This window comes from Zalophus californianus, chromosome 7, assembly GCF_009762305.2.
Source record: "Zalophus californianus isolate mZalCal1 chromosome 7, mZalCal1.pri.v2, whole genome shotgun sequence".
In the NCBI taxonomy this organism is placed as follows: Eukaryota; Metazoa; Chordata; class Mammalia; order Carnivora; family Otariidae; genus Zalophus; species Zalophus californianus.
In genome coordinates, this window is record NC_045601.1 from 84906561 (window position 1) to 84926676 (window position 20116).

Here is a 20116-nt window from a genome sequence, read left to right on the forward strand (position 1 = left end):
AACTTCTTTTAGGAACAAAGCCATAAACATAGTATACAATTCTAACCCCCCAAAATTCTCTATTGGTAAACTTTTACCAGATTATGCCACAGTAAGAAACAACTTCTAGATTTCTATGGTTTACAACAAAAATTGTTTATTTCTTATTCATGTTACATATATATTGTTCCATGTGTCTTCTTTGTTCTGGGATATAGGCTGAAGGATTGGTCGTTACCTGGGATATTGCTACTCTTAGAGCAGGTGGGGAGAGAATAATGGCACTACTGGGGTACTTGGGTGGCTCAGTCAGTTAACCATCCAGCTCTTGGTTTTGGCTCAGGTCATGATCTCAGGGTTGAGGGATAAAGCCCCACGTTCAGCTCTGCCCTCAGTGGGAAGTCTGCTTGGGATGTTTCTCTCTCCCTCTCCCTCTGCCCCTCCCCTAGCTCTCTCTCTTTCTTTCTCTCACATAAATAAATAAATCTTAAAGAAAAAAAAAAAAGAAGAATGGCACTACCATGCAATGGCTCTCAGTGCATCTTCCCAGAACTGGCACATGACATTGCCATTCATATTTGATTGGCCAAAGGAAGTTACATGGTAAAACCTGATATCAGGGAAGCATAATCTTCCCACAGGGTTGGCTCATAGTAGTGCCCTATAAGGAGCAGGCAGGAAATTTTGACTTTATTACACTTGGCTTCTTTATTCTATGGCCCATGTCCTTCTTTGACAAGATGCCCTATCTCTTTGAGTTAGTAGCAAGCTCTGTCTCTATATTTGAACAAGTGGTAAATCAACTTTCTCAAGTAGTGAGAGGACCATTCCCATCAAATGAGAAATGTGTTTCATGTAGAGAAAATGGAAGTCTGGCATGATAGAGATTGACGAGTAGATAAAGAGAGTAAGAATAGGAGCTTTAGAAAATATATTGGAAAACAATAAATAATTGGGCCCTTGGCAATGGGCAGAAAGGTCTATCACCATTAGGTAATAGGTCAACAACAACAACAACAACAACAACAAAAGAGACCATTCAAATATTTCTGAAATAATTTCAATCATTTAACTAAAAACTAAAATACTTCTGCATATAGCTATTTCAAATATATTCTTTAAGAAATGAAATGTACTGTGATCACTTAAAAAAATTAAAGCTAGAAAATTCATACACATATTTGATAACTTAGAAACATTTGTTTCTAATCATGTATCCACTGAATAAGGAGCATAAAATAAAATGCAAAGATATAATATAGAGGATTAATTATCTATTTGCAAAATCAACACATGATAATTTAAAGTAATGTCATTTTGTGTGTGAAATATACAATGATCTTTGAAAGAAATAGAAAAGTTTTACAAAAGATAATAAAACTAGTACATACATTATTCTCATTTGTGTACATACAATATCTCATTTTAGTCTTCCTATTATCACAGAATTATAAAAAATTGTAGAGGTCCCAGAAAAGAAGCAGAAAAATGATTAATGAAATCAAAATGTCTATGTATATAAAATATTACACATTATATATACTAATATATGTAATAAATTAAAGGGTTATTAAGTCTGAGGCTATATAGCAAGATTATATTCGTGTATTTATGAGAAAGGCTGTCTATAAGTTATATTTTTTTAAAATCTTGCTTCAGAACAGAAATAGAAGAAATGGAATTTAGCTGAATTAAAAGATTTAAGATCATGAGGAAGCAGTAGTCACATTCATATGTATTTAGTTACAGTAATTTCCAAAAATAATTATTTGAATATTACCTGAAATCAAATAATTTAATAATTTAATTCATGCGATTGTGAATAAGTTACTTATTTCTCTTGATTAATACATAATGAATAATACCAATTCTGGTCCTTGTTTGCAAACATCAAAAATAACTGACTAATTAAAGCAGAAAAGGAATCAAAGGAATTTATTATAAGGATACGGGTACTTCTGGTCAGGATGTATAAAATCATGAGACCACTTCTCCCACTCTAACAAAGAGAACAAGGCAGACGAATTATAAAATTATGTTTTTTTTTCCACCACTGGAGAGCTGAAGATAAAAAGAAATGTAAATGGATTAAATTCCCAAAAGGGAAGAATTTTTCCTAGGAGAGAAGAAACCCAAATCCATGGGCACAGGAGGAGAGGCAAACTCACTGTAGACAGAAGTAAGGAGAAACTAGCCAAAATTTTAATAAACGCTTTATAGCCTCATGTGGCTGTCATGAAGGAGGTCCTGTGAGAATGTACTCAATCACCAATTTTATCAGAGCTTTTACTGAACACATGTATAGCCAGTTGAAGGATGGAAGCCGAGCAGAGAACAGGGAAAGATTCCTGCACTTGAAGCCTTCCAGAGTGCACAGAGTGGTGCTCTAAAGCCTGCGGACCAGGGAAAGAAGACACAGAGATTTCCTGAAGAGGTGGATCAAGTACACAGCAACTGAAACCTGGGTGCATGACAGGAGAGCTGAGAAACATCATCCCCCTAAGTCACTCATGGCCCTTACCTGAGTGCAAGGCAATAGCATGCCAAAAACTTAGAGCACAGCAGCAATGTAGAAATAGAGTTCGTGAAACTCAGAAAGTCAGAAGCCCGGCTGGAGAGAACCAAAGGAACACCATGGGAACCAAAATAATCTGGGTGGCATGGAAAGATGGCTACTGGGCTGTAAAACATAAAGAATTATATGGTGCTCAGATAAATTAGTCCCAACCCTTCTCATAAAACATCTGAAACCTGCTGAACTACTGACTTAACAAAAGCTGTCACAAGCCTCAGAGCCAGCTCAACTACAGATCAGATTGCTTCAGCTTCATCACTTGCAGCCTGTCACAGGCATGGCATTTCTAATATTTACAGTCCTTTTACAGACAATTTCTCGCATAAAATTAAAAATTATGTGGTATGTAAACAAGCACGTGACGCCATCCATCAGTACAATAGTCAATAGAAGTAAACCCAAATGTGACCAAAAGGTTGGAATTAGTAAATAAAAAATTTAATATAAATATATTTTTTAGTTTTTTAATTTAAGAGAGAGAAAGAGCACAGTGGGAGAGGGAAAAGCAGACTCCCCGCTGAGCAGAGAGCCTGATGCAGGGCTCGATCCCAGGACCCTGGGATCATGACCTGAGCCAAAGGCAGATGCTTAACTGACTGAGCCACCCAGGCACCCCTACAAATATATTTTTAAAACTAATGGAAAAAGTGGTCAACATATTGGATACAATGGGGAACTTCATTTCAGTAGAGTACAGTATTAAAAAAAAGGAAATTCTAGGATTTAAAAATACAATACCATAAATGTAGAATTCATTCAGTTTATTTTACAGTAGCCTAGAAAAAGCAGAAGAAAGGGTAAGTGAATTCAGAGTCAAATTAATTGAAATTATCCAAATTAAAATAAAAGGAGAAAAAAAATTTAAAGAACTGAGAAAAGCATCCAAAACCTGTGATCAAATGTACATGTATTGGATTCCAAGAAGTAGAACAGGAAGAAAATGTGGCCAAAGAAATATCTAAGGAGACGAATTGCAAGAAATGTCCAAAATTGATGAAAGATAATATCCACAAATCCCAGACCAAAAAAAAAAAAAAAAAAAAGTGGATCTCAAATAGGATAAATACAAAATCAAACATTTGAAAACCAAAGATAAAAGCAGACACCCTCACTCCTACCCCCACCCCTACACACAAACACATGCTATGTGCAGGGAAAAAAACCAATAATACTTATGACAGACTTCTCATCAGAATCAAGGAAAAGTATAATGACAATGGCATGACATCTTTTAAAATCCTGAAGGAAAAAGATAAGCAATTTCAAGAGAGTGTAGTGCAAATTATTTACATAAGTATTGACTCCTCTATTTTATTGGTTCTAAAATTATCTTTCTCAAGCTTCACTGGGCAAGCCCTGTTCTTGGTTATCTAGGATTTAATATACTATGTAGCATATCCATCCCAATGATAACTTTCAAAATCCTATAGACTACTCAAATCACATTTCCATTTTTGAGACTAAGTTTAAGTTTAAAGTAATTAAATAAGCATCCATTCAATAGAAACAAATCACACAGATAGCACCTAAATAAAATATATATTTAATTTGCTTCAGTAAAAAATAAAAATAGAATTCCATTACCTATATATAGATATAGCTTGTTTTCATTTGTAAAAAATCATAGGGGTGGTTATGTGGAAATTACTTTCATGAATATGAGGCCATTTTTTTTCTTCTTTCCTTTGACATACATGAATTAGAGCAATAGAAAATCATACATCCTTATGCTGATTTTCTTTTTTGCTGGGAGAATAGTGTGAGATGGCAGCTAACCCTCCAGCACTGTACTAGTTTAGGTAACACTAGCTACAGTAACAGATAAACCACCAAATCTTAGTGGTGCAACACAAGTTTATTTCTCACTTACCTAAAGTCCACATAAACATTTCTAGTCTGACAGTGACCCAGAAACTCAGCCTCCTTCCATCTTGTGGTTCTTCAACATATGACTTTCAGGGTTCATCTGGAAACCAAGAAGAGAACCAAAAAGGCTGTATAATGCAATCAAACCCAATCTAAAGAAAAATGGGTTATCATTTCTTTTGTTTCTTTAGCCACTAGGCAATAAACTAACAGTGGACATTAATCACTAGGGCTCTAAAATTAGATATTTTGGATAAATTGAAAAACAATTCATGATTACTGGTAGCATAATTCATGAGTTAGTTTACCCTTTGTCCATATAATTGCCTCTGCCATTTTGCCCTGATGAAAAACATACAGCTCTACTAAATAACGGATTTTATTTTTCTCTTGTTCATTTTCAAATGCAGAAAACTAAGATTCTCTATTAAAATTAATTTTTATGGTATTCTGTGAAAACAGTTCTTTTCTGCTGAATAAAGGGCCTTCTTTACTTTATAATTCCACTTGAAATTTATGGCTCAAAATGTGATGTATCCCATGACAAATGTAACTTGAATTTATTTCATCTTATAGTGGCTCCATCACAGTCACTCAGGTAACTTCATTTGGACTGAATACTTATGATTTTAATTACAAAGTAAACAGATACCATTATATCATCACATAAAATAAAATGTACATAAAAATATGTAATGGAGATATTTGGGCAAGACAGTACCATAGTTCATGCTCTGATACACCCCTCTGCTCCAAACACATGCCAATAATATTTTTAAAAGGTTGTTTTAAAGAAAGCCAAAAAGTAACCCCTAGGTTAAAAAATATGATAAACAACTCTGAGGTTCAGAAATAACAAAATACAAAGAGGTTAGCAGGAATAAGCTACAGGCCTGGGGATTTCCTAGTTTAGAAGCAGGCAGCATTAAGTAGGAGTTTTCTCCCTAATGGTATCAGGGATTTGAACTAGGTATCAAATGAAACTAGTGGCTATGGTGGGTCTGCCTTCTTCTCTGATAAAGGAGGCTCAAAACATAATACTACTGATCTTTACCTGTGGCTAAGAGTTATACCAAGCTGTGAGTCTGGGGAAGCTGAAGGAAGGGAAAGCCTTGTGACTAAACATACTATTCCCTTGGTTGGATAACTGGATCCGTAAGATTTCCACAGTTACCAAAAAGGAAAGTATCATCAACTTAAACTGCTATCCTAAGACCAATTTCTGTACTGCAGTGCTGGGACCCAATGGTGGGAACCACAAAAGATGTAAGGGAGGGGAGACACTGGAAGAGAGAAAAAAAGTAAGAACATACTTAACAAACAAAAACATTTTCACTCAAAATTAGCCTGTAATCCAAAGTTCTAAAATATATGAAGAAACACAATTCTAAGAAAGACAGCCCTCCAGATGAGATTAGTATTGTAAAACAGTCCAACAAAGACTTTTAAAAAGTATGTTTAAGAGATCAAAAGAAAAAAATAAAGACCTGTCATTTGCTTAAAGCAGGAATCTGCAAACTAACTTTTGTAAAGTGCCAGGTAGCAAATATTTTTTGGCTTTACTGGCCATATAGTCTCTTTTGTAATGACTCAGTTTTGCTGCTATAGCAGAAAAGCAGACATACACAATATATAAATGAATGGGTTTGACTATTTCAATAAAATATATTTATATAAATAACAGTGAACCAGATATGGACTATGAAACAGAGTTGCATAGACCTCATTTAAATAACTCTGAAATTATTTAAAAAACAGGTAGAAATGTAATAGGAATTGGTGTGTATGCAAAAGAAACAAACTAGAAATCTTGAAATAAAAAATATGATCATTGATATAAAACAATGTTCAAAAAGAATTGATAAATTGTTTTTTAAAAACAAAGTAAAAAAATTATGTACTTAAAACCCATTAAGGTTTTTGTAAAATTTGGGTAAAATATTAAAATATTACATAAATTTTAGAACTTATTAAGAAAATAAGTATGATTAAGTAGGTATGTTAAAAATATATTTAAAAATAATCATTCAAATAATAAGAATATATGTTTTATAGCTTCCAACCCAGCAGAGGGGGATAAAAGTTAAAGAGTCAATTGAACCATACACAAACATCTTATTCTATCTAGACACATGAAAGCATTGCATTTCCCTGCCTGTTTGAATTCAGATATGTCCAAGTAACTTTTGGTCAATGACGTGGTAGTGGAGTGGCCTGTGTCACTTGTAGATGGCAGCTTATGAGCTAAGTGAATGTTTGGCATAGTCTCCTTTCTCTGCTTCTCTTAGGAAGCATGTATTGAGATGGAGCCTGCATCAGTTTGGCTTTCTGAGTGACTAAATAAGTCAACCCACAATGATCATGTAGAATGAGTTGAGAAATAACCTTGGTTTGAAACCACCAAAAGTTTAGGCTTTGTTATTCCAGTATGCCAAGCTTTTCCTGACAGGTAGGCTCTAGCAGTCAAATTGAAACCATGAAAGGGGAAAATTAAAAGATAAAGAAAGAAGGCTGGCAAACCGAAAACAATGCAATCGTAGGACTAAATATATTATAAATCACAATAAAGGTAAGTAGATTAAATATGTCCATTAAAAGATTTGTTGGAATAGATTAAAAATTATATGCTTTTTAAAAACACACCTTAAAAGCACACACATACACAGTGCATTAGTTCATGTTTTCCAAGAAGCAGACAATAAATCATGATTAAATGTGTAGGAAATTTATTGGAGAAAATGTGTGTAAGGACAAAAGGGGAAGGTGGGAATGAGGTGGGAGTCTTCTGACTGTGATGTAGGTCTGAACCCTGTGAAGGACAGGGGAAAGGAAGGACGGAGTAGGAAGAGTCTTGGACTGCAGTGCAGTTCCAATAAATTTTTTGACACTCTAATCTAGAGTCTTTGAATCAAAGTCATCCGGTTGAGGAGTCTACATGTCCCAGAAATGGGCCTGCATTAGTTCTCTTGATATGCTCAGTCTTTGACTGAGGAAAGTGTGGCCTCATCATGAGTATGGTGTTGAATCCAGAAAACCAGAAGCTGGGGCACCTGGTCAATTATGCTTCCTGATCAGGAAATCTGAGACATGCATTTTTATGGCTACTACAAGCAGACAGTTATGTATAAAAAGATGGGAAATTTCTATTAAGCTAAACCTAAAACAAAAGAAAGCAGCATAAGAATCGTTATATCAAACAAAACAGTTAGCAGCTAAAAGCATTTAAAGGAATAAAGAAAGTAATAATAAGAGTTTGTGGTGGCTTTGTACTTGTCAATCCAGCTAAATTGGAACTAGGCTTCCCAGAATTCCCTTCCCTGTATATTTCCAGATTAGGGTTGGCCTCAATAGAAATTTGCATAACATTTGGAACTCAGAAGTTAAGTAATAGCTACTTTTGTGCTCTGCAGCTCAGCTGTTGCTGTGCCTGGGCAGCCCCTGTGCCCAGAGCTCCTCTGATTCCTGCTGGGTCTCCTCCTGAAGGTTCTTCAACTGCTGCGTCCTTATACACAGTTCTATGGCAAAAAGGCACTACTTTTCCTACAGGTCACCCGCATCATTGAAGGTCAAGTCTAAGGCAGTGAAACAGAAACACAGGTTCCAGTTTGTCCACCAGGTTTCCAGCTTGCCCTCACTGGTTCCATTTTTTTCTTGCTCTACCAACTTCATGTCCATTTTCCTTCTTAGATGGTCCCCTACTGCCATCAAGTTCAGCACCAAATAAGAAGTATCATAGATAGTTTAACCAGAGTCCACAATTATATATGGTCTGACCCCTGTACTAAATTCCTCCCTCAACATTATTTATAGTGGTTCTGATTCTCTGATTATGCCCTAAATGACATAGAAGAATTATGAAAAATAATAGGACAATTAAAAATAACAAGGAGATTTCAGAGTTCTGGGGAAGATGGTGAAGTAGGAGGACCCTGATCTTACCTCATCACATAGATACAACTAGATAACAGCCACATCAGTGTAAATAACCCAGGAACAACCTGAAGACTGGCAGAACAGACCCTTCACAACTAAACGTAAAGAAGAGGTCACATCAAAGACGGTAGGAAGGGCAGAGATACTATCAGGAGCTAAAGAGACTCACAGGACTGTTCACAGAAGGGAGGGATGCTGTGGATCCCAAGAGGGGAAAGAAAGAGATCCTCACACCAGGCACCCCAGCCATGGGGAACCGGCAGAGGGAAGATGAACCCCCATAACATTTGGCTTTGAAAACCAAAGGGGCATAATTTTCTTATGTTCTTACAATCAGTGGGGCTTAACACTTGGAACTTTAAAATAAAAATCAGCGGGCTTTGTTCTAGGAGAGTCTGAAGGACAAGAGGAAACTGAGTCTCTGCCCTTAAAGAGACTGCACAACAAATAGCCCTGCTGAGATACGGAATAGAAGCAGCTGAAAAACACATGGTGTATATAGGAAGATTTATTTACTAATCCCAGAGCGTGTGCTGGAGGGGCAGTGATAGTGGAGAGACTTCTCCAGGAATGAAGGAGCTGGTGGGCGTCAAGTCTCTCCCCCAACTCCCCTACCCTTGACATAAGGATACCTGCAGGAATCGGCACAGTGCCAACACTCTCAAAGTAACTTGCTAAAACCATGCACCCCACCCCTGCATTCTCCTGCAGACCTGCCCCCTCCAATATGTCGTTGGCCAGAGCCCATCCAAACTAGTGCCACAAGCCTGGCAGTGTGCAAGCAGCCCCAACAAGTACCAGCACCACTCCCAGTGACAGAATTCTGCCCTGGGGAGAGGGGAAGATAACCACACACACCAGTCCAACTGCAGCCCCAGCAGTGGGCTGGAAGCAAACATCTGATCTGACTATAGGCCTCACCCACCGACAAAAGCTTCTCAGGGTGCAAGACAGAGAAAGCACGCTGTAGTTCAGTGCTATTGCAACTCTGGCAAACGACTGGTCTGACTCAACTCAAGTACAAGGCAGCCCCAGACTGGCCCACTAACAACACAGGAACCAAATCCTGCCCACAACAGGCAAAGTCAGTCACTGCGGATGAGTGGACAACAAGCAAAAGCAACTCAGCCACAACAGAAGGGTGCATGCAACACACATAGGAGAGACCCCTGAAGTGCCAGGTTCTGGTGAATAGGGGACATTGTAACGCAGGCCACTATAAGACCTCTTCTTCACAAGGCCACTACTTTCAAGAGCAGGTGACACAGAACACACAGAAACATACAAAGACAGACAAAATGAGGAGACATGGGAATATGTCCCAAAGAAAAAAATGGGAAAAAAAATCAAAGTAAGAGACCTAAATAAAATGGAGATAAGTAATACACCTGATAAAGAATTTAAAGTAATGGTCATAAAGATACTCACTGGACTTGAGAAAAGAGTGGAGGACCTCAGTGAGACCCTTAACAAAGAGATATAAAACATAAAAAAGAACCAATCAGAAATGAAGAATTCAAAAACTGAAATTAAAAATAAACTAGATGGAGGGATGCCTGGGTGGCTCAGTCAGTTAAGCATCTGACTGTTGGTTTCAGCTCAGGTTATGATCTCATGGGACATGAGATCGAGCTCTGAGTTGGGCCTTGCACTCAGCTTGGAGTCTGCTTAAGACTCTGTCTCTGCCCCTCCCCTCAAATAAATAAAATCTTAAAAAAATACTAAAAAACTAAATTAGATGGAATAAATAGAAGACCAGAGGAAGCAGAAGAATGGGTCAGTGACCTGGAGGACAGAGTAATGGAAAGCAATCAAGCTCAATAGGACAGAGAAAAAAAATAATAAAAAATTTAAATAGACTTAGGCAACTCAGCAACACCATCAAGCATAATAACATTCACATTATAGGGATCTCAGAGGAAGAGAGAGAAAAGGGGACAGAAAAAGTATTTGAAGAAATAATAGATGAAACTTCCCAAATCTGGTGAAGAAAACAGAAATCCAGATCAGGAAGGCACAGAGAGCCCCCAACAAAATCAACCCAAGAAGGTCAACCCCAAGGCACCTAGTAATTAAAATGGCAAAAAGTAGTAATAAGGAGAGAATTTTAAAAGCAGCAAGAGAAACCAGTTACATAATAGGGAAACCTCATAAGGCTATCAGCTGATTTTTCAGGAGAAAGTTTGCAAGTTAGAAGGGAGTGGCATGATATAGTCAAATGCTGAAAGAAAAAACCTGCAGCCAAGAATACCCTTTCCAGCAAGGCTATCATTCAGGATAAAAGAAGACATAAGGAATTTCCCAGACAAACAAAAGTTAAAGGAATTCATCACCACTAAACCAGTCCTACAAAAAATGTTAAAGGAGACTCTCTGAAGGGAAAGACCGTAAGTAGGAGTAAGAAAAATAGGAAGCACAAAAGTAGTAAAAATAAGTGTATCTATAAAAATCAGTCAAGGGTTTCACAAAAATGGATGTAAAGTATGACACCATATACCTAAAATGTGGGGTTGGGGGAAAGAGGGGTAAAGAATGGGTTCAAACTGAAGTGACTATCAACCTAATATACACAGCTATATGCATAAGATGTCATATACAAACCTAATGGTACCACAAATCAAAAACCAGTAAGAGATATGCAAAAAAGAGGATAGGAATCCAAGTATATCACTAACGAAAGCCAGCAAACCATGACAGAAGAGAGCAAGGAAAGAAAGGAACAGAGAAAAATTACAAAAACAATCATAAGACAAATAACAAATGGCAATGAGCACATACCTATAAATAATTAACTTGAATGTAAATGGACTACACCAATCAAAAGACATAGGGTTAACAGAATGGATAAAGAAGCAAAACCCATCTATATGCTGCCTCCAAGAGATTCATTTCAGACCTAAAGACACATGCAGATTGACAGTGAGGGGATGGAAAAGAATTTATCATGCAAATGGAAGTGAAAAGAAAGCGAGAGTAGCAATATTTATATCAGACAAAATATACTTAAAAAAAGACTAAGAAGAAACAACAAAAAAAAGACACTATATAATCATAAAGGGAACAATCCAACAAGAAGATAATACAGAATAGAGAAGACATACAGATTGCCAGTAGACACATGAAAAGATGCTCAACAGTCACTCATCATCAGGGAAATGCAAATCAAAACCACAATGAGATACCACCTCACACCTGTCAGGACGGCTAAAATTAACACGAGAAACAACAGGTGCTGGCAAGGATGTGAAGAAAGGGGAACCCTCTTGCACTGTTGGTAGGAATGCAAACTGGTACAGTCACTCTGGAAAACAGTATGGAGGTTCCTCAAAAAGTTAAAAATAGAACTATCCTATGATCCAGCAATTGCACTTCTAGGTATTTACCCAAAGAATACAAAAATATTAATTCAAAGGAATACATGCACCCTGATGTTTATAGCAGCATTATCTACAATAACCAAATTATGAAAACAGCTCAAGTGTCCATCAACTGATGAATGGATAAGGAAGATGTGGTATATATGTACGATGGAATATTACTCAGCCATAAAAAAGAATGAAATCTTGGCATTTGCAACAACATGGATGGAACTGGAGAGTATAATACTAAGTGAAATAAGTCAGTCAGAGAAAGACAAATACCATATGATTTCACTCATATGTGCAACTTGAGAAACAAAACAAATGATCAAAGGGAAAAAAGAGAGAGAGACAGAGAGAGGCAAAGCAGGAAACAGACTCTTCACTATAGAGAACAAACTGTTGGTTACCAGAGGGGAGGTGGATGGGGGGGATGGGTTAAACAGGTGATGGAGATCAAGGAGTGCACTTGCTATCACGAGCAATGGGTGTTGTATGGAGGTGCTGAATCACTAAATTGTACACCTGAAACTAATATTACACTATATGTTAACTCACTGGAATTTGAATAAAAACTTTTAAAAAAGAAGCTAAATTAATTGAAAATATTTATGCACCCAAATTGGGAGCACCCAAATACATAAAGCATCTAATAACAAACATAAGGAAGTATATGATAGTAATACAGTAATAGTAAGGGATTTTAACACCCCACTTACATCAATTGATAGACCAAACAAAAAAATCAACAAGGAAACAGTGGCTTGGATGACATATTAGCCTAGATGGATCTAACAGATACATTTAGACCATTCTATCCTAAAACAGCAAAATACACATTCTTTTGAAGTGCAAATGGAACATTCTCCAAAACAGATCACCTATTAGGCCACCAAACAAGTCTTAACAAATTCAAAAAGATTGAAGTCATAACATGTATCTTTCCAACCATAATACTATAAAACTAGAAATCAACCACAAGATAATATCTGAAAGAATGTAGATACATGGAGGTTAAATAACATGCTACTAAACAATGAGTCAATCAAAAAATCAAGGAGGAAATTAAAAAAACACATATAGACAAATGAAAATAACACAATGCTCCAAAATCTTTGGGATGCAACAAAAGCTGTTCTCAGAGGGAAGTTTATAGCAATGCAGGCCTACCTCAGGAAGCAAGAAAAATCTCAAAGAAACAACCTAATCTTACACCTAAAAAAGTTAGAAAAAGAACAAACAAAGCCCCAAACCAGTAGAAGGAAGAAAATAATAAAGATTAGAGCAGAAATAAGCAAAATAGAAACTAAAAGAATAATAAAACATATCAATGAAACCAGGAGCTGGTTCATTGAAAAGATCAACATAATTGATAAACCTTTAGCCAGATTCATCAAAAAAGAGAGAAAAGACTCAAATAAATAAAATCAGAGTTGAAAGAGGACAAACAGTAACCAACACCACAGACATACAAAAGATTATGAGATTATGAAAAATTATATGCCAACAAATTGGACAACCGAAAAGAAATGGATAAATTTCTAGAAACATCTAATTGCCCAAAACTTAATCAGGAAGAAACAGAAAACTTGAGCAAACTGATTATCAGCAATAAAATTGAATCAGTAATCAAAAAACTCCCAAAAAATGAAAGTCCAGGACCAGATAGCTTCACAGATGAATTCTACCAAACATTTAAAGAAGAGTTAATACCTAGTCTACTCCAACTATTCCAGATATAGAAGCAGAAGCAAAGCTTCCAAATTCATCCAATGAGGCCAGAATTACACTGATACCAAAACCAGATAAAGATACTACACAAAGAAGAGAACTACAGGCCAATATCTCTGATGAACATAGATACAAAAGTCCTCAAAAAATACCAGCAAACTGAATCCAACAGCACATTAAAAAAAATCATTCACCACAATCAAGTGGGATTTATTCCTGAGATGCAAGTGGTTTAATATTCACAAATCAAAACCTGTAGATGTTAGGGTTCTGCTTAACAAAATGTAGATGAGGAGACTCAAGCGTATGAAGTTTCAATTTCCCCCATATTCATCTAAAAATTTGATGTGATTACAGCCAAAACTCTAGGACATTTTTAAGGAGTTTGACATAGTTCTAAAATGTATTTGGAAAATTAAAGGGCCAAGAATAGCTACTACAATTCTGAAGATGAGCATCAGAGACTTGTCCTATCAGATAGAACTTTCTATACTTAATGTGATTAAAACAGTGATGTAGAAGGCCAAGCATAGGCGAATTGACAAAGGATACAGAACACAAAAATCAGAAATAGACCCAGACATCTATCAAAAAGTAATGTGTAATATAAGTATCATTACAAATTAGTAACAATGAATTGTCCAATAAATGGTACAAGGACAATTGGTTTTCCTTATGGGAGAAAAATCAGATATCGACTCTTATCATATACAAAAATAAATTTCAAGTTTAATAAATACCTAAAAGTAAAAACTAAAATTTTTAGAAAAAAAACATAAAAAAAATCTTTATGAATTTGAAATAGGGGATAATTTCTTAAACGACAGTCAATGAACCAAAATTCCTAAAAGAAAAGATTGATAAATGTGACTACATTAAAATTAAAAATAAAAACATTATTTATGTTCAAAGACACCATGGACACAATGAAAAGCAAAGCACAGACAGGAATATGAAATCTACAACTACTCAAGAGTTGTGCTCTTTGGTTTACATGAAATTAATTCATATCATATCTGATCTTCTTTATTTAAATGAATAGCTGTACCCGACCAGTGGAAATGACATCTCTACATGACTAATTTCCTAATTTTTCTAGTTTCTAAGTCTAACCAACTTTTATTTCATATATACTTTTTAAAAAACTCTTAAAATCTTACTAGTTTTATGACAAAAATTTGTTGTCATTCTTCCACTGTTGAAAACATTTTTATAGTGTTACCCTGAATAACAACTGTCACTTCTAAAGTATTCAGTAACTGTAAATCAAATAAAATATAATCTACAGGCTTAGCCCTTATGTTAACAACGAGTACTGTATTAGCGGCAACCTGGGAGCTCTTTGTTATGCCAGAATTAAACCAAAGAGAACTTTCACAGGATTTCTTGAGTTGTGTCTTCAGTCCCAGGTCCACTTCATCAGAAGTGCACCTTACAATTTCTCTCCTTGCCCTTCTCCTTAATTATTTGGCAGAGATCATTTTTCCAAGCCAGTAGTAAGGATTTTTTTTTCTTAATTAGCTAGGGAATGCGGTAGTGTTAGGAGCACAGGGAGTCTAAATTACTAGCACTGTTACATTCCCATTTCTAGTACCATATGGTTAAAATATGCTGAAGGGAAAAGCAACATATGGTTTATCTCTTTCCCTAGAAATTTCGATTTAGTAGTGACATACTTGATAACAGTTTGAAATGGAGAGATAGCATTTGAAGACGCCTGGGAGAAGTTGTTCTATGAAGTTCCATTGACATACTAGTGCAAAAAGGGTCTCATCAAGTGTCCCCCTACTGTCATCATAAGAAGAAATACTGTGTCAGAGAAACTGGGGCATGAAGACAAGGGAATCTTCAGAGTGGAGTGATTTCTAGCACCCAGGGGCACTTACAAAGATAGAGGTAAGTGAAAGGAACCATCAACCATAACATTTCTAAACTTCCACTGTGCTTCAATTACAACCTGAGTCAGTGGACTTACTACATTCAGTAAATGATTACAAGAATAAACCATGTTCTGTACAATTCAGGATATGCTTTTGTTGCATCTTTATTGCCTATATAATTATTATAGCGCCTGTTTTATGCTAATACAGGTTTTGGATTAGGATAGAAGGAAAGAAATTGCTATTTGTACGTGTGTGTGTGTGTGTGTGTGTGTGTGTGTGTGTGTGTGTGTGTTCATTCTTCTGAAATTCATCTGGCTGTCTGTAGAGACAGGACCAAGCAGATTTTGAAATCAGACAGACCTAGGTTGAATACTGCTTCTCCCACTTATGTATCATGACCTGGACAATTAGTGAACCTCAGTTTTCTTGTCTGTAAAATAGAATTTATAATACCTGCCAGCAGTAGTAAAAAGAACTAAGGATTACTTAAATGTGTAAAGTATAATTAAATAATATAATAATAACATAACAAATAATTGTCTTTTCTACTGGCAGGATAAACTCATAACTGACTGTCAATTTTTTCAGTATTCTTGCAGGTCTTTTAAATGTTTGGCAGTGCCATTATCTGAAAGAACTAAAATATTTCTACAATTGCATATGTACTCTCTTGAAAGAAAATTCCTTAAGATATGATGAACTATTTTGTTCTCATTACACTTAAAATTTGTGCTCATAATTAAAATGTATTGAAGCTATAAAACTGGTTTAAGTGCTGTTTATATGAATTTTAACCTAGATGTATACACATCTATCAACAAGAACATATTATTACATGTCAAGGATCTTACAAAATATTGAGCCTATTCTTGATTGAAAATCTAGAATCCAGAAAATAGTGAGTTCTGAGTTTAACTTTCTGATAACTTAATCAAAGATGCACACACAATAGATTAGAATATAAGGTCTTCATCAACAGATTCAAAGACTGTTTTAGATGAACCCATTTCATTCATTCAATCAAAAAAAGAATTATCAAGAGCCAACCTGATTTTAATTACGCCTCTATTTGATCATTAAAGAAACAAGGAGTTCACAAGCCAGGGGTCTTCCATCTCCATAACCTTCCATCACTCAACTGCCTTCCTCCATTTAAGCCTCTTGTGAATTACCAATTCCTCCAAGAACTCAAATTTCTATACAAAAGTAGTAAACTCTCCTTGTCACCTCTTTCTTTAATCACACAACACTTGGCAGTCCCTGAAGTCATTCCTAAATAGACACATACTTTCTTGAACATATTAGTAAATTGTCTAATTACTAGAATAACTCACCAACTAATTAAATATTTTCTAGGTATCTAAGTTATTTGCATTGATATCAATTGTATTTATTTATTTATTTAGATATCAATGGTATTTTTTTAAAGAAAGAGACTACCTATTAACTTGCTCATTATAAGATAAATAATGGTGCCACATGAAAGTTACTTAGTTGCTTTTGTATTAGTAACTCCTTAGCTGTATTTCTCTTTCTGTTGAAGGCAAAAGTAATTATAGGAATGTAGAAAAGCTATTGACTGGACATAAGGATTACTATGCAAAAAGGTTCCCAAGACAGCAAGATGGGTCAGGGAAGGCAGTTTCAGGAGAGATGAAAGATATAACTGTGAGCAGTTGGAGATGGGTGTGAAAGTGCTGAGTGGGGATAATGGAATAAAGTAGAAGAAATTCATGACAGCATGACACCTTCCCTGGTGCTGTTTTACTACCAGAACTTAAGTAAAATGAAAATATTCAAAGGAAGTAAAAGTGATACAAATTTAAGATGGCCGCAAAAGAATGAAAGAAAATTCCTAGAGAGTCAACACTAGATTTTGTTATAATTCAGCAGCCAAAGGCTAGCAAATCCTTATTTGGTTGGTTCTAACTGCTAGCAGGTCTCCATCTGCCTACTCCAAAGATTGTACTGATTACTTTTTAAATTACCTTCCTGGTTGATAAATTAATCTATGATCACGTGCTAACTCATTGTTACAATAGGTTCTACTTTTATTTCACTATCACATCATTTTAGAAACTTTTTATTGAAGTGCAATATTCATACAAAAAGCACATATATCACAAACATACTACTTGATGAATTTTCACAAAATAAACACACCTGTGTAATCAGCACCCAGACTAAGAAACTGAACATTACCAGCACCCCAGAAGCCCTCCTGTACACGAGGGTATCAATTATGCTGACTTTGAACAGCATAGATCAGCTTTGCCAATTTTAATACTTTATATAAATGCACTCATACAGTATGCATTCTTTTGAGTGGCTGGCTTTTTTCACTTAATATAAAGTGGTTTGTGAGATTCATCTGTACCGTGGCAAGTAATAGTAGGTCTTTTGTTTTCATTGCTGTATAGCATGCTGTTGTGTGAATATACCACAATTTATCCTTCCATTCTAATGTTAGGGGCATTTGAGTAGTTTTCATTTGGGGGCTACTATGATAGTATTACTGTGAACATTATATGCCTATAAAATTACAATGAACTACCACATAAAACAATGTTCCTTGGGAAATAATATGTTCACATTTTCAATTTAATAAATGCTTATATGTTATTTTCTATGCACTAGCCTATATTCTCAGTACTTTATAAGTATTTATTTATTTTATCACCCTCTTGACCATCCTATGAGGTAATAATAAATTACAATTACAATTTAACTGAGGAAATGGAAGCACAAGATAACATAGCTAGTGAATGGCAGAAGCAGAATTTAAGTCCAGGTAGTCTAGCACTATACTCTGAGACTGACTTTTAAAAAAAGTATTTCTAATGTGCACTAGTAGATATTGAATTATTATTAGTTCCCTTCATTCCTTGGCACTTGGGCAATGGAGTTTGCTGTCATGGGTGGTTAGAGCTATGGTGCCCAGGGTGTCCTCCATGAGTGAGACTCTTGGATATTTCTGCCATCAGAACCCTGTATTTTTCTTTCCATGGATCCTGTATATTGGCCTAAACTTTTTCCTTTCCACAGTAACTACCTGAGCTTCTGAGAAGGTTCTTTCCGCTCTTTGCCCACTAAGAAACACCACACAGTTTCATAACTTCTCCCTACATTTCCATAGGCTTTGGGAAATTGTGCAATGGAATTGGGAGGTATAGACATGCGTCCTTCTCAGGCTAGCCCACCCACAACTGTTTTCCCTTCTCAGGGCAAGATAAGAAACACAGAAGTATACTTCCCTAGTATTTTTCATTCTTTTATTCATACCAAAACTTTATTTAGCACATACTAGGGAACCAGAAAGTACTAGGTATTGTGGTAAATATAAAATGGACTAAAAAAGACTCAGTGATCTTTAGAAGTATACAGGCCAGGAGAAGAAATGAATGGGATTTCATTCTTTAAAGTATGGTATATGAAATACATGTGAAGGGGTGATATTTAGAAGATTTAACACCTATCAAGATATAAACATCGGCCAATCAGAATATCATGCAGAGACAATGGCATGGCAGTGTGCAGCTTCTGAATAGCAGCCTGGCATGTCTAAGGGACAGGACTGGACAGAAGGCTGTAGCCAGAACATGGAACACTTCGAATGCCAAGTGACGTGCCTTGACTCTATTCTCTAAGTCCCACAGAGTCACTGAGCAGTTCTGAGAAGGATTATGGTACAATAGGACTATGTTTAGGGACTTGTTTCTCAGTCCTTTAGCCTAGTAGAGACCCAAGGCCACAGAATAAAGATTGCTCTTTCTTATTCTGTGATTTTATTTCTCAACAACCCATGACCCAAGCACTGGATTATAATTTTTTCATTCACTACGTCTTTCTCAAAGTCCACAAAGACCAGATCTGGTTAGTGGTGTTTGGACATTTGGAATATTGCAGGGTTGTCATCCATCAAGAAGCAGACAGCCAGCTGAGCTTTTGACTTGTGTGTGCCAGAGAACAACTGAAATACAAAGCTCACAAGGGGATGCACAATATGACTGGAATTTCCCTCTGCCAGCTGGCTGCTCTGACACTGGTGCTTCTTTTCATAACGTTTCCCACTTTTGAGGCTACTAAGTAAGGAAGCAAAGGTTAAGCTGGGGGCGGGGCAAATCCCAGTGAGTGAAACAAATGAAGGAATGTGGAAAGAGGTCTGAGAGAGACACTTCTTTTGAATTAAACTCCATAAGAAGATTCTCTTCAGCACTTATTTTTTCTTAAATTTGCCCTTTGGGGACATAGTTTGCTAATTTCTCCCATATGAACTGAGCCCTGTTTCATCCACCAAGGATTAGCTGGCTAAATTTATCAGCTTGGCTTATAAAACAGGGTTGAAAAATCTCTTGGCACACTACCTGCAGGAAGGATGGCACGGTGGGGAGAGTGTGAGCACTGGTCTGAGATCGCTTGGGTGTGACTTTTGACTCTGCAGTATGCTGTAAGGTCTCGGAAGGGTTTCTTTTTTTTTTAAGATTTTATTTATTTATTTGGCAGAGAGAGAGAGCACTAGTAGGGGGAGTGGCAGGCAGAGGGAGAGGGAGAAGCAGGCTCCTCACTGAGGGGTCATGACCTGAGCCGAAGATAGACACTTAACTGACTGAGCCACCCAAGTGCCCCTCAGAAGGGTTTCTTATTGTCATTTTTCTCATCTGTAAAATGAATATGATAATGTTAACTACCTCATATGTGGTAGTGAAGGTTAAATGACTTTCAATGTATGGAGAAAAGAACCTGACACATAGTAAGCACACACACAAATGTGAGTTGTTTCATAATTATTA

At 36.2% G+C, this 20116-nt stretch overlaps 1 long non-coding RNA gene across 4 annotated transcripts in view; it reads right to left on the reverse strand.

The window, feature by feature from the left end:
* LOC113926713 overlaps positions 1-20116 on the reverse strand; it is a 139123-nt gene that overhangs the window by 94989 nt on the left and 24018 nt on the right. For 3 of the 4 annotated variants that reach the window (XR_003521401.2, XR_004820204.1, XR_003521398.2), the window contains exon 2: positions 4425-4520. This is a non-coding gene — a long non-coding RNA (uncharacterized LOC113926713). Of the gene's footprint in view, positions 1-3302; positions 3331-4424; positions 4521-20116 lie in introns of those variants that run through there. The other variant, XR_004820205.1, reaches the window with a different exon arrangement.